The 15,929-nt window shown below is 38.4% G+C and overlaps 1 long non-coding RNA gene across 1 annotated transcript in view; it reads right to left on the reverse strand.

The window, feature by feature from the left end:
• Nucleotides 1–1,551: 1,551 nt before the first annotated feature.
• Nucleotides 1,552–15,929, reverse strand: part of LOC133880325 (uncharacterized) — a 34,924-nt gene continuing 20,546 nt past the window's right edge. Inside the window, exon 5 of the long non-coding RNA XR_009902238.1 lies at nucleotides 1,552–1,871. This is a non-coding gene — a long non-coding RNA (uncharacterized LOC133880325). The remainder of the gene's footprint in view (nucleotides 1,872–15,929) is intronic.

Raw genomic sequence — 15,929 nt, forward strand, 5'->3', positions numbered from 1 at the left:
TACATTAACAATCTTGATTCCTTATTATACATATAAATAATGAATACCCATTTAATTTAGTCGTACTTGATCTTGTGATTTATGAATAAAAGGCTCCTTAATACAGCCTAGGTATTTTGACATTCAATCATGTTCCATTCAACCAGTTTCTTGTTATACTTGTAATGTGTATTGTACAATGACTTCTATTACTTGAATCTCTATAATATCTTCTGCCTCTTTCTCCTGATAGACATAATTTTATTAATTTGGATATAATTAAATTGTTGTTCTAATCGTCAATTTCTATGTTTGAATAAGCCATTTTATTTATCTAGTTTTTCTAATTTTGTTGATTTCTGTTCTACTAATTCATCTTTTGCTCTTGTAAATGTCCATGGATTTCATGTGGAATGAATAAAGATCTTTTGCTTATTAATATGGTTTTCGGGTATTATTGGACCGATATCATTTTCCATTTCTTTCTAATTGTTCACTAATTGATTTAGTATACGTATTTGAATAATTATCTTTTTGTATAATGTCGTCTAAATTTTTCATTCTGTCCCTAAAATACTTGGTTTCTAATGGGAGAAGTTGTTACTTGTACTCCTTTTTTATGGGTGGTGTTGGCAAGGAAGTTACATAAATCAAAAACCAAATGGGAACATGGAATGTCACTGCTAGTTCTTGGAAGCGTATGTACTTTTCCAAATGTCAAGCTCATTATTTCCTTACATATTGACAAAAAAAAAAAATTATATTCAATTTTTTATTTTTTTGGATTTTCCTTTTCGTGGAAGTTGTTCTTTCTTACACTCATGCCCTTCTAATAATAATTTTTTTCTTTTTTTAATTTTTTTAAAAGCGTATCTCCCGGCTTAATCATGTTAATATCTCTATGTTCATTTACCTTTTACCTTTTGTTAGCACGAGGGAAACCCAAGATCTATTAATTAGAACCTATTTTGTTCAAATTTGAGATGGAAAAATAAGAACAATATCAAAGATATTAATGGCAGAGTAATACTAGAAAACACACTTTTATTTCATTTTGTTGATGTGGCATTTTTAATCAGCCTTTGAATTTATTTTTTAACAAAGACTGATCTAAAGGCTAATTGACAGCGTTACATCAACAAAGATAAAAATGTAATATCTAACATTACTTCACAAGCATACATACAGAGCTTGTAAAATCTATATGCTTATGGCATTTCTTCTCCTTTCAAAATATGAGATCTAAAGTGATATGTAGTTAGGTACATGTGGGTTTCAAGTTCTTTTGTCGTTATGGTCTAAGCGGTATGCCCCTAATTGGTGAGATATCCATACATTTATCAAAAAAAAAATTAATGCTACTCTTTACACTCATTTATCACAACACTCATTTCACAATGACTGACATGACGTGTTTTAAATAATTTCCCGTGTCAACCACAATAAGTGCAAGCCATGTACACACATCATCCGGTATAATATAAGTATGATAAATGAGTGAAAAATGTAGCATTACTCATCAAAAAATGATTATGACACTTCTAAAATTTTTTTAAATAACAAAACGGGGAGTTTGTTATGCAACTTCAGAAGAAATATAGGAAAATTTCAGTATATTATGTTGTCAGAGGAAGAACTTGTTAAATCTTGGCAAGCTGCAAATGGAAATGGATACTCTAGGATCCTAATTAAGTGGTGTCGGTTCTTTTTAGTTGCTGAGGGTTAAAGCATACATGTATGGTTAGCATGCACATCCAACATCTATAAAACCTACCTCTCTACATTGGATTCCAAAGTACAATACTAACCCTACTTCTTAGTCTCAATCACGATCAGCATCTTCAATTTCTTCATCCTCTGGTACCCCACGAAGATAGAGGACATTGTTACATCTGCAGATCATGGGAAAACATTAAAAGATGCAGTGAGTTTTCTCAACATTGGGTTTTGAGATTTGTGGGAATTATGATTCTTCTAAATTGTAAACAGATGACTATTATCTATCATAAATGTGGGTGTGGCAGGCGTATGTGAAAAAAGTGTTAACAATTTTTGGATGGAAAGGTTATTGTCCCAACCTACTCCCCTGAACTGGAGATGTAGACTATAGTAAGTCTTACCATTTAAACTAAAGAAATGCTACACGAACTGCCTGTTTTATACTTTCAAGTGTTTACTCCCTAACGTGGTGGCAGTTGCCAAAAGAGAATAAGCAAATGGGATTAAAAAAGGAGACTGAAAAGAAGGGAGTTCGTGTAGCATTTCTATTTAAACTAGAATGGTTTTGACAAAGATGAAACTGCACTGTTCAGTAGTTCTATGGCTGAAGGCAATATAACTCAATTTAGGGTAATTCTAAATGTCATCTCTATGTTCCCCCTTGTGTCCCTCCAAAAATTCAATAGTGATATATCATAAATTCAATAATGATTTTAAAAGCCACATCAATTTTGAGGGACAAGGGGGAACATGAGGATGACATGTAGCATTACTCCGCAATTTAATTAAAAAACCACTTTCAGCTTTCAGTTCCACTTCAAATCATAGTGTTGTCTATTTTTTTTTTTTTTTTTTTTTATAAAAAAAAATCCATAGGAACTGAACATACTGCCACTGGACAATTTGATCTTCACAACTATATGTGCTAGTGTATTAAATTATACATTTTTATTTCCAAAGCGGCAAAGCACATAGAAACAATAAAACAGAAAAGTTGCAGTGATGGAAAAGCAAATGTGGATATCAAATGTAATAAATTAAAGGCACCAGTATAATTCATTTGCAGAACATCGAACACGTGGTGAATATAATTTTTACAATTTTCATAAAACACAGCTGAAAAATATTATCAAAATACAATTTTGTTCAAACATTATAGACTCGATTACATTCATCTAATTATTTCATTTAAGCATACAGCATCACAGGTTTCAAGCATGATGCCAACCATGTCAGAAACTGCGGACACCTCATTTTAAGATTTTTTTTCAGCATCAAATAAAATATATACTGATGTATCAATCAGTCTTTGACTGTTTAATAGCCAAAGGGAAGGAAATAAAACTGGATAATCTTGGGAAATTCCAACCTGGATAATAGACCAAAACGCAATCAACCAAAACTGTTAGCCATTATTGAAGTTACAAAGAACTAAGCATCTGTTTACATTCTGCTGTCACAAGTACAAACACAATTAGCATACTATTGAGGCATGGTTTCCACCGACAATCCTCAAAACTGCCCCATTTACAAATTTTCTCTGATTGCACCAGTACTTTTCACCCCACCATTTGCCAATGAGTTTTCCTACTCATCCCAATAAGTTCTTCTGTTACTACCAAAAGCTCATAAAAGCATAGCTATCACTGCCACCAAAAGCCCACTCCAAACCTAAGCTTCCACTCTCTTTGAATAACAAAAGAAACCTAAAAGCTTATTCATACCTCCAATGATGCATGTCACACTATTAGCTATCTACATCCTCCAAATATCCATGAAGTTCACTAAACTAGTTATAGTAAGCTTACTAGGACTTCAGAAATCGACACCTATCACTCTAACTAATACAGCTAAACGTTTTATGATGTATATACCCTAAACTCAGATCATGGCCCACAACCACACAAAACTCCTACACATGATAAAGACATACATCATGTACACAGAAAGAAAAAAGCAAACCAAGCAAAATGTGAAAGAGCAGGCTAGAAACAAGGGAAAGACTAACAAATACTGAGATCCAAAGATCCTAATTTGAAATCTTGAAAGTTCATGCCACAATTATGACGAGAACATGCAACAGGAACCATGATGGTGCAGGGTATAAATTCTGAGGCAGATGGCTGTGCTTGCATGCTGTACCAACAATACCATCCACAAAGAGTCCTAGGCCTAATCTTGAACATTTCCTGACACCAGCATTGAGTAGCACTGGAACACCCCAAATCCTGTTACCATAGTCTAGATGAGGCAAAAGGTGCAGCTGGAATACACTGACCTTAATAATATACCTATCACTCTTAATCATAGGAACTATTCTCTTTGCTTGTCTGGTCAAAGTAAATTCTCCAAATATAATTTCATTATAAAAGTTAATAATCATCTGTATAACATATGGCAACTGATTGTAGACAGCATAAGAGGCCATTGGTCCACTGATTGCAGTCCGAAACTTAATTCTAAAGAAGCCTCCCCTGACTCTAAAAATATGGTCCAGACCAACATATCCATGTGAATTTACTGGCTGATAGTGCTAGCATGATGTGACACAATGACACTGTAAGCTTTTGAGCTGCAATTAACATGTAACCATGCATTTGCTTATGTTCTCTATTAAATTACCAGGCATCTTCATATACAAAAATATAACGTTTTTGCCACTAGAGAACACAAATGAAAAAACACCGACCAAAAGGGCTAGTTTGGCAAATCGGTTTCTGTTTTTGTTTCTGAAAACTGTTTTCGAGAACAAAAACATAATGTTTTCAATTGTTTTTTCGTTAAATAAGGATTTGACAAACTGTTTTCGGAAACAATTTCTGAAAACAGAAAACAATGCTTAAGGCGTTTGGACAATTGTTTTCAAAACAATTTCCACTTAAGAAGAAAATACAAAACTATTTGGGTGTTCTACATATTTTTTGTTTTCAATCTTGTGTTTTTTCTTCTTCTATTGGGTGATTTCAAAACTGAATTGAACAACATCTAGCGCAACCCAACAAGGTAACAAACAAAAATAAGCACAATCTCAACATGATATTAAACCTTCAGTAATAAACCGACGCAGTTGGAGATAAACATCAAAGTCTAAGAACATGGCAGCACCATACTTAAAATATACTAGTAGAAAGACAGAGGGTCCAGATGTTTGTAGTCTATGGCTTTGTCATGGAACATGGCAGCATCTTTTTCAAGCCACCTATCATTGCATTCCAAGCCTCAACATCTTTTGAAGTAATTCCGTCAAAGAACCTCTCTGCATAATCCATCCTACCACATCTTTCGTAAATGTCAATAAGCGATGTTTGAACCATACAATCTAATTCTAAACCACATCTAAGCACTTGGCAGTGAATCTCCTTCCCACTTTGCATACAACAATCAAGAGAACAAGCACCAACAGCGCTGATCATGTTGAACTGTCAGAGGCCTCATTCCATATGCCTACAGTTCCCATAAACACATCCATGAGCTCCAACAATCCCCAACAGAAACATAGCAACTAATCACAGAATTCCAAGATACCAAATCCCTAACTGGCACTTCACCAAACACCCTTTCCGCAAACTCAACACAGCCCATCTTTTTTTTGGATGAATATAAAACACACCCCATCTTTGCATACATAATGATAAGCGAATTACAATCGTAAACATCCAAATCCAACCCAATCTTAAACAACTTACCATGAACCTTCTGCCATTCCATCAAGGACAACAACCCTATACACGCCTTGATCACAAAAGGGTATGTAAAATTATCAGCTCGAACTCTTTCAAATCCCATTCTACAATAAAATTCAATTGCCTCTCTTTTTTCTTTTTTTTTTATAAGTAAATTCAATTACCTCTCTAAACAAACCATTATTGGTAAACCCTCTAATCATCACATTCAAGATATGGATCGCAACGGTTCATTTTCTCAAACAAGTTCAATGCACCCATAATCAACAAAAGCATAGAGATCCGGAATGAGCGAGGGAGTGCATGGTTCAACCAAAGCTTTCACATCATCCAATTGGCTCCAATTAAGTAGAGCTGATTTGTAGACTTTCAGCTTCTTTACAAGAATGGGTTGCTGGTTTGTTTTCATCACTTTTTGACGACGATGGAAAGACATGGCCATGGCATGCCGCCACCGCCCATAGTCCACGGCTTCAACCCTTTCACTCATCATCCTAACTGATTCCTTTCTCACACCATCTCTCTTTCGCTCTCTCTTGCTCTGCTCGTTCTCTCTCTCGTTCACTCTGGTTTGGTGCGACTTATAGAAAGAAAATGGGAAGGGAAAGCTCCAACGAAAGAAAACGGAGGAAGCATTTTAGTTGGAAAAAGATTCACGTGTGTTTTGGGCTGAAAACAAAAACCTGTTTTCAGAAACAACTTTAAATTATTTCCATATTTTGTGTTTTAGTTGTTTTTGTTTTCTTACATTTCTGTTTTTAAAACCGATAGCCAAACAACTTGTTACAGTGTTGAAACATGTTTTGTTGTTTTGGAAACAGAAAACCTGTTTCCAAAACAGCAACCCAATAGGCAAAAACAGTACTTTTATCAAGATAACAACTGATACAAGAGGCTCTGAGCTCAATAACGAAGTATAGAAGGGGAAAAGTAGAACCCACATGCTGTAGAACACCATTGAGCAACCCCGAAAGTTTCTTACGTAGGACAAATTAAGGGCAAGTTGTCTGTGTCTTATGATGGGCTTAGGATTAGACGAATCTGTGGATACAGGGTCTAGGCTTTTAGAAGAAAGGATTAGGGTTTGTAGATTGCATTATAACTTGAAGACTGAATTTTGATGGATGAATGAAAACGACTTGCTAGAACTTTTCTAGCACAAAATCAATGTTGTCTTTCGTGTTTAGGGGGGATGATTTCCAAAATTAAAGGTTGAAAAAATCTAGGGTTTTTAGTTATCAAAGGGAAATGTTGTGTTTTTCATGTTTAGGAGAATTGTGTTGCCGTTTCAAGCCTGTGTGTGTGTGTGTGTATGAGAGAGAGAGTCACTATTGCCAACATGCCCAAATACTAAAAACAAATAACGTTCCATTACTGAAAGTATAACTTCTTTGAATACGTAGTCTTATAATATAAACTCATTGACTTTTACTTAACCTCTTTGGACTAGGGCTCCTAATTTGACAAGTAAACAAATTTTCAATAAAACCCAATAGCTTACTCCTAATACTATCAGAAAATCTAGAATATTGTATACCAACAAAAATTAAGAAATTAATCCCAAAATAAAATTATGCATAGGAATCCTATGAATTTCCATATCTGCCCCTGCACCCCAAAAGACATACAACTGTTAAAGTAGTGACCCAAATCAAAATATGTTTTAACCCTATACCTTGCAACACGACTTTAAAACCAGACTCTTGCTTCAATTGGAGATAGCACATGGACTCCAGAAACTAAATCTTGAAATCAACAAAATTGCAATCTAGCAATACAAGGAATAGAAAATCAATCTTCCATGCATAACTCTCCCCCTGTCGGAGAAAACTGGATCTCAAGTTTTGAAGTGCCAAAGTATTACAATTCTTAAACCTTGAAGTTGCGTCGACCCTTCCTTTCTTTTTGGAAGCAAGAAGGTATAAGTCAAAGGTTCTTCCTTACCCGCCACATCATCAAACTCTTTTGGAGTAACGAAATCAATGGCTTGGACAGTCTTGAAATGACTATGTAAGGACTTTTTGACAGCTCACTCAACCTCTTTGTAATCCTAATCTTAATCATGCATTCTATCTTGAATATCCACTTTAGCCTCAATAATCCTTGCAAATTTTCTTGCTCACCTTTAGCATCCACCACTTCAACATCACAATCATCTTCTTTGTTCTCCTCTTTTATAACTACAAATTCCAACTTCCGCTTCCTTGACACTGGAATGAAGGAGTAACGTAACGAAAGACTAAGGTAACTAATCAAAGAGCAGCGTCTTTGATAAGGAGAAGCATCTTCATCTTCTACCCAAAAAAATAAAAACAAGCCCACATGTTAAAAGAAAGATAAAACTCTGTAGAGTATTTGAGAGAGAATTCTCTGATTTGATAATAATTCAATGGCTGAGTTTTACATAATAAGCAAGCCTATTTATAGAAAAGAAATACTTGTAGAGAAAGTAAACATAATCCTAGTAGTAATAGTAAACATATTCCTAGTAGCAATAGTAAACCTAATCCTAAAAAGAAAAAGATTATAAAATAAAAACTATTTAGTTAATTTTTTTTTTTTGTGGGGACCACATCTCCTACATTAGTCTCCCCTTCTTGAAAAGAACTTGTCCTCGAGTTAAGTTCCGAATCCTCTGGTGAAAAATATTCAAAAATGTATGCTACGTTAAATGTTGAAGATATTGCCAAGTCCTCGGGAAGATCAATGACATATGCATTATCGTTAATCTTTTTAAGTATTTTGCATGGACCATACTTCTTATGTCTCAGCTTTCCAGAAGCACTAGTCGGCAATCGCCCCTTGTGTAAATACACTATCACAAGATCTCCTTCTCGAAAAATCTTCAATCACCGACCCTTGTCTGCTACCGTCTTCTACTTAGCATAGGATACTTCTAGATGCTGATGAACTCCCTCTTGGGTAGCTTTCACCCGTTTTGCTAAATGCTTCACTACGACACTTGCTCCCGGTAACTTAGGTAAAGTTGCAGCTTGAGCTAAAGCCAGGTCCCATTGCTTTGGTTTGTCACCTGCAATACATCAAAGTAAATTACCTAGAGTTCGATTAACAACATATGTTTGCCCGTCTGTCTGTGGATGGCTCGTACTACTAAAGTTCAATGCTATGTCGAACCGCCTCCATAATGTTCGCCAAAAGTTTAGACAAGAACTTGGTGTCTTGATCAAAAGTGATAGACTTTGGGACTCCATGCAATCGAACCACCTCTCGGAAGAATAGATTGACCACTTGAGCAACATTAGATGTTTTCTTGCAAGCAACAAAGTGAGCAATTTTGAAAAATCTATCCACGATTACCATTATAGAACCTGCTCCTCGTTGGATTCTCGGAAGACCCAATACAAAATCCCTAGATACATCTTCCCACGGTGCTTCCAAAATTGGTTGAGGCATGTATAATCCCGTATTTTGGGGTTGCCCCTTGGCGACCTGACAAATCTGGCATTATCGGACAAAATTACATACTTCTTTCTTCAATTGCGGCCAATAATACCGCTCCTCTACCAGAGCAATAGTCTTGTCTCTTCCCAAATGGCCACCCAAACCTCCAGCATGTAATTCTCGGATTATTTGTTCCTGTAAGGAACTCCTTGGAATGCACAGCTAATTGCCACGAAATAAATATCCCTCTTGAATATGTATCTCGGGAATTGGTTGCCCCATCTTGCAACCCTTCCAGGTTTCACCAAAATCTTCATCTTCCTCATATAACTCCTTCAGGCACTCGAATCCAGTCACTTTAGCTTTCATGGTGATCAGCAGGGTAGTTCGGCAGCTCAAAGCGTCAACTACACAATTTAGTTTTCCCGACTTATGCTCGAGAGAAAAAGTGAACCGTTGGATGTATGAAACCCACCGAGCATGCATCCGATTTAGATTCTTTTGACTATTGATGAACTTTAATGCTTGATGGTCGGTGTAGAGGACAAACTCTCGTTTGATCAGATAGTGCTCCCACACCTTGAGGGCTCTGAAGATAGCATAAAGCTCCAACTCATATGTTGACCACTTCTGCCTTGCTTCTCCGAGCATTTCACTAAAAAATTCCACAGGCTTCCCTTCTTCATATAACACAGCTCCAATCCCAACAATCGATGCATCCCACTCAACTTCAAACAGCTTGTCAAAGTTGGTTAAGGCAAGTACAGGTGTTGTGCATAGCTTTTCTTTGATAATTGAGAAACTTCGCTAGGATTCGTCACCCCAGTTGAATTTTCCTTTCTTCATACACTCAGTGATTGATGCTACAATACTACTAAAATTCCAAACGAACCTTCTATAGAAAGTTGCTAACCCATGGAAACTTCTTACTTCTCCCATTGACTTGGGCGCGGGCCATTCTCGGATTGCTCTCACCTTCTCTTTATCCACTCGGATTCCATCATCACTGACTACAAATCCAAGGAAGAGTAATTGATCCATCATGAAACTACACTTCTTTAAGTTGATAAACAACTTATTTTCGCGGGAGGACCTCCAACACTTTCCTCACATGATCCATGTGATTCACCGGGTTGCGACTATAAATAAGAATATCATCAAAATAGACGACGACAAATTTTCCGATAAAAGGTTTCAGTACCTGATTCATGAGTCGCATGAAAGTGCTTGGTGCATTCGAAAGACCGAAAGGCATCACCATCCTCACGTAAAGTCCCTCTTTAGTCTTGAACACAGTTTTCCATTCATCTCCCGGTCGTATACAAATTTGGTGATATCCACTCCTCAAGTCAATTTTCGAAAAAATCTTAGCCCCAGATAGCATATCAAACATGTCACCTATTCGGGGAATAGGAAACCGATACTTTACCGTGATCTTGTTTATTGCCCGGCTATCCACGCAAATTTGCCAACTCCCATCTTTCTTCAGTACAAGTAGGGTTGGTAGTATGCATGGACTCATACTCTCTCGCAAGTGTCCATTCCGAATTAACATCTCTACCTGCTCTTGCAAAATAGCATTCTCCTTTGGGTCGTTCGACAATGTGGCAAGTTCGGGAGACTTGCTCCCGGCACTAAGTCAATATAGTGTTGGATATCTCTCATAGGCGGCAGTCCTTTGGGAATCTCTTCAGGCATGATGTCTTGGAATTCTTCTAACATCAATCGCATTATCTCTTTTTTTTGATAAGTAATGATAGTTTTATTGAAAGCGTAAGGCGCCCCTACGTACACTAGAAGTATACAACAGGAAACACCTAACTAGAAAGCGAAAAAGAAACAAGAAATTCAGCAAAGCTGATAGATAAAGGGTACAGATAAGCCATCGACCAGACATACAAGGTATGGAGAAATAACTCTAGCACCTCCTCTAGGGAGCTCTCTAGGTTCTCAAAATGCCTAAGGTTTCTCTCTCCAAATACACCAAAAAAGGCAAATAGGCACCATCTTCCATGTAGTAGCGCTCCCAGATCTCCCAGATTTCCACCAACAAGCAACTAAGTCAAGCACACTCCTAGGCATGACCCACGAAATACCAAAGCGGGAGAAAATGTTGTTCCAAAGAGAAGAGGCTAGATCGCAATGCAGAAGGATATGGTCCACTGATTCCCCATCCCTCTTGCAAAGACAGCATCTATCCACAATAATAATGTGCCTCTTCCTAAGATTGTCCAAGGTAAGAATTCTGCCTAGAGCTGCAGACCAAGTGAAGAAGGCTGCCCTCGGGGGAGCCTGAGACCGCCACACACACTTCCATGGGAACCACGTTCCTCCAGAACCCATCATAGAACCAAAATATGACTTCACCCCGAACACACCTTTCTTGGACGGGACCCATTTGAGACAATCAGCCCTCTCAAGGTTCACCTTGGTAGCGCCCAGTACTTGGAAGAAAGAGGCAAAAACATCGACTTCCCAATCATGAGCCTCTCTAACAAAGCTCACATTCCAATGAATGGACCCACCCAAACTCTCCAAATTATCAGTCACTGACGCATCCTTCACCCGAGCAATGCCAAAGAGATCAGGAAACACTTCTTTCAGTATCGAATCTCCACACCACAAGTCATGCCAAAATCTAATCCTGCTCCCATCCCCCACCTCGAATCTAAGGAATTTGGAGAAATTCTCCCATCCTTTCCTTATAAACTTCCACAACCCTACTCCAAACACCCCAGTCACCTGTCGGGAGCACCACCCACCCCACAAACTTCCATATTTGGAATCCACCATGACTCTCCACCAAGCATCTCTATCCATGCCATAGCGCCATAACCATTTACCTAGCAATGCTCGATTGAACTGAACCAACTTCCTAATGCCCAATCCCCCCTTCAAAATAGGAGTACAAACCTTCTCCCAACTCACCAAATGGTATTTAAAAACATCACCCATTCCACCCCAAAGAAAATCGCGTTGCAACTTCTCAATGCGAGAAGCAACACTCACCGGTACAGGGAACAAAGACATATAGTACGTAGGCAAGTTAGAGAGCGTACTCTTGATAAGGGTCACTCTCCCTCCCTTAGAGAGGTATAACCTTTTCCAACTAGCCAACCGTTTTTCAACCTTCTCAATAACTCCATCCCAGATACGAATAGACTTGTAGGGAGCCCCCAATGGAAGACCCAGATACATCACAGGCAAATGAGCCACTTCACACTCTAAAATCTCGGCTAACCTTCCCACGTGAGCGACATTCCCCACTGGAATAATGCTGGATTTTGCCAAGTTAACCTTAAGACCCGATACAGCCTCAAATAATAGCAAGAGAGCTCGCAAAGACCGAATCTTTGAGGAGCTTGCATCACAGAAAATCAATGTATCATCAGCGAACAAAAGATGGGAAAAAGAAGCTTCGCCCACTCTGAAACCATCCAACACAGCTTCAAAGCATAAGAATAAGCTTCGTAGATTATGTAGATGATTAGGGTCTACCCCACAGAAAATCAAGTTATCATAAGTAAACAGAAGGTGAGAGATGTCAATCCCTGTCCCCTAAGAGAAGCCTGACAACAAAACTACACTCGCAATAGCAAAGATCAACCTAACCACCGCTTCCATGACAATGACAAACAACAAAGGAGACAGAGGGTCCCCTTGCCTCAATCCTCGAGAGCAGCTAAAAAAGCCCGTAGGATGAAAGAAAAGATAAATGTAAAATAAATTAAAGCCAAAGTGCGGAATAATAAAATACACACAAGAATTTACGCGATTTGGTCTATGACCTACGTCCATAGGATAAAGTCCTAAGGGCTACATTGTACTCTTATTCAATTGATGATTTTACAATACAAAGAGTCTCTATTTATAGGGAGCTGGAGAGAATGTAAAATAGTATGAAAGATCAAACCAAATTTATTTGTAATCAAATCTAATTTAATTGATTACAATCAATTACAATTAATACTGAAATCAAATCTCACAATAACAAATCTCACAATATATTCTAACATCTCCTCTCAAACTCAAGGTGGAAGATTCTAGAACCTTGAGTTTGATTTTTCTTCTTCTCTCCCATTTTTTTTGCTAGAGATGGTAGTGGTCAACGACGGTGACTAAAGGCGGTCAACGACGGTAATCAGAGATGCACCTTAAATAACAATAGGAAGGCCAACTATGGGCCAAAATGAAAGCCAACAAATGGCTGAAAATGAAGTCAACTATGGGTCTTAAATGGGCTTGGGTCTTCAAGCTATACAACAAAGGCCAGACAATTGTGCCAACAAAGGGATGAAAGGAGAGCCATTAGGAGGGGGTGGGAGGAATTTCGTAATTTTGTTCGGTTTGAACTGGGGAATGGATCAAATATTAGTTTTTGGCAAGATTGGTGGTGTGGGGATAGATCCTTGAAGCAATGCTTTCCAGCTCTTTTTAGTATAGCAAGGTATAAAGACGCGACGGTAGAAGATAATTTGGTGGTTCATAATGGTGCTATTCAGTGGAATGTTCTATTCACGCGACAAATCCAGGATTGGGAGTTGGATATGGTCCTTTCTTTCTTCGATCGTATATACTCCAGTTCGGCTCGACATGGGGAGGGTGACAAGTTAGTGTGGAATCCCTCTAAAAAAGGTTTATTTGAGGTGAGATCCTTCTATAAAGAGCTTATTAGGAAAGATGGCCCTTTTGTCCCGTGTTTCCCTTGGAAGAATATTTGGCGCGTTAAGGCTCCAACTAGGGTGGCCTTCTTCGTTTGGTCAGCTGCTTTGGGCAAAATATTGACGCATGATAACTTACATAAGAGGAAAGTGATAGTAATTGAGTGGTGTTGTTTATGTAAGAAGAGTGGGGAGTCTATTGATCACTTGTTGCTTCACTGCGAGGTCGCTCAGGCTCTTTGGAGCTATGTCCTTACTTTATTTGGGGTTGAGTGGGTTATGCCACGTACGGTGTTGGAGTTGCTGAATAGTTGGGGAGCGGCGCTTGGGGGTGGTCATGCTATAGAGGCTTGGCGGTTAGCTCCTTTATGCTTGCTGTGGTGTATTTGGAAGGAGCGGAATGCTAGGCTGTTTGAAGATGTAGAGACATCCATGGTGGAGCTACGGAAGCGGTTGCTCAATACTTTATATTTTTGGATAGCGCCCCATCATTGTTTGAGCTCTTTTACTTATGTTGAATTTTTAAATTTATTCTCTGTTCGTCCCTGTTAGGGGTTCTCTTGTATACTTCCCGTGTATAAGGGTTGCGCCCCTTTGCGCTTTTTTATATTATTGCAATTACTTATCAAAAAAAAAAAACTATGGACAAAACTGGGCCTAGGTTTAAGCACTACCTCAAAGGCAAAAAAAAAGGCCAACTATAGGCCAAAATGAGAGCAAACTATGGGCTAAAATGAGCTTGGATTTTAAACAATACCACAACGGCCAAAAATAGGCCAACAAAGGACCAAAAGATGTGCAACTTGGCCTCTTTTTTTTTTTTTTTTTTTTACAATGAAGATCCTATTCGCATACTACACTAAACTGAGATAAGGATTACCTTAATCATGTAACCAAGTAGAACCAAATCTGACACTTAAAACCATGATATCATATTCCTAAACTAGAATAGGAATATATGCACATACGAATAGGGGTAAGAAATAAACTCATTACCAAACACCCTTCTTCTACTCCCAATTTACAGCACCTTACAATCCAGTGTGGCCAACAATCTATCTAGGCGTGGGCTCGTTTAGGATCACAGTGATGATAGCGGCTGAAATTTTGAGCGACAGCAAGCAAATTATGGATCTGGATGGCCGTAGGAGATGTGGCAGATGTGAGCCACGACAACTGAGGTTGCTGGTTGAAGGTGGTTGTGGTTGCGTGAGGAGAAGACCACAGACCTTGCATCGTATCTGACGAAGAAAAAAAAAATCTCGTTTGCTATCAGTTTGTGCGTTTCACAACCCAGAAACGAAGAAACTTTGATGACTCTCTCTCCGAGACTCAAAAAGAATATAGGCTAGGGGAAGAGATCAATAACAATGAATCCACCAGTTTCCGTGCTCTCCTCACGTGACTGTACCTACTCCGAGTCGAGCGCCAAAACTCACCATCGCCACTTGCTCCGGTGAATCCACCATCAACTTCATCTTTGCCACCTTCGCCACTATCAATCCATGGCAAGCCCAGCTCCAACCCGTCTTCAACAGCCGTCATCCCTGCCACTACCGACCTCTATGTCATTCATCAGGCCTTCTACGGCTGTCCAAATCCAGAATTTGCTTGCTGTCTCACCAGATTTCAGCCTCTATCATCAACCGTGATCTTAAACAAGCTCACGCCCAGAGTAGATTGTTGGCCACATTGGATTGTAAGGTGCTGTAAATTTGGAGAAGGGTGTTTGGTGGTTTATTCTTACCCCTATGATATCTTGGTTTAAGTGTCAAATTTGGTTCTGCTTGGTTAAGGGGTTAAGGTAATCCTTATCCCAATTTAGTGTAATCTGCGAATAGGATCTTCTTTGTTAAAAAAAAAAAAAAAAAGCCAAGTTGCCATCTTTTGGTCCTTTCTTTGCCCATTTTTTGCTTTTGTGGTATTGTTTAAAACCCATGCCCATTTCATCCCACAGTTAGCTTTCATTTTGGCCCATAGTTGCCCCATTTTTTGTTTGGCCTTTGAGGTAGTGTCTAAACCCAAGCCCATTTCGGCCTATAGTTGGCTCTCCTTTCGACCTTCTGTTGGCACAATTGTCTGACCTTTGTGGTATAATTTGAAGACCCAGGCCCTTTTAAAACCCATAGTTGGCCTCATTTTCAGCCATTTGTTGGCTTTCATTTTGGCCCATAGTTGGCCTTTCTATTGTTATTTAAGGCGCAACTCTGATCATCGTCGTCGACCACCACTAGTCATCATCGTCGACCGCATCTTCAGCAAAAAAAGAAAAAAGGGAGAGACGAAAAATCAAACTCAAGGTTCCAGAATCTTCCACCTTGAATTTGAGGGGGGATGTTAGAATATATTGTGAGATTTGTTTTTATGGGATTTGATTTCAGCATTATTTTAATTGATTGTAATCAATCAAATCAGATTTGAATACAATTAAATCTCATTTGATTTGATCTTTATATTATTTTGTATTCTCTTCACCTCCCTACAA

This window comes from Alnus glutinosa, chromosome 10 (assembly GCF_958979055.1).
Source record: "Alnus glutinosa chromosome 10, dhAlnGlut1.1, whole genome shotgun sequence".
NCBI lineage: Eukaryota > Viridiplantae > Streptophyta > Magnoliopsida > Fagales > Betulaceae > Alnus > Alnus glutinosa.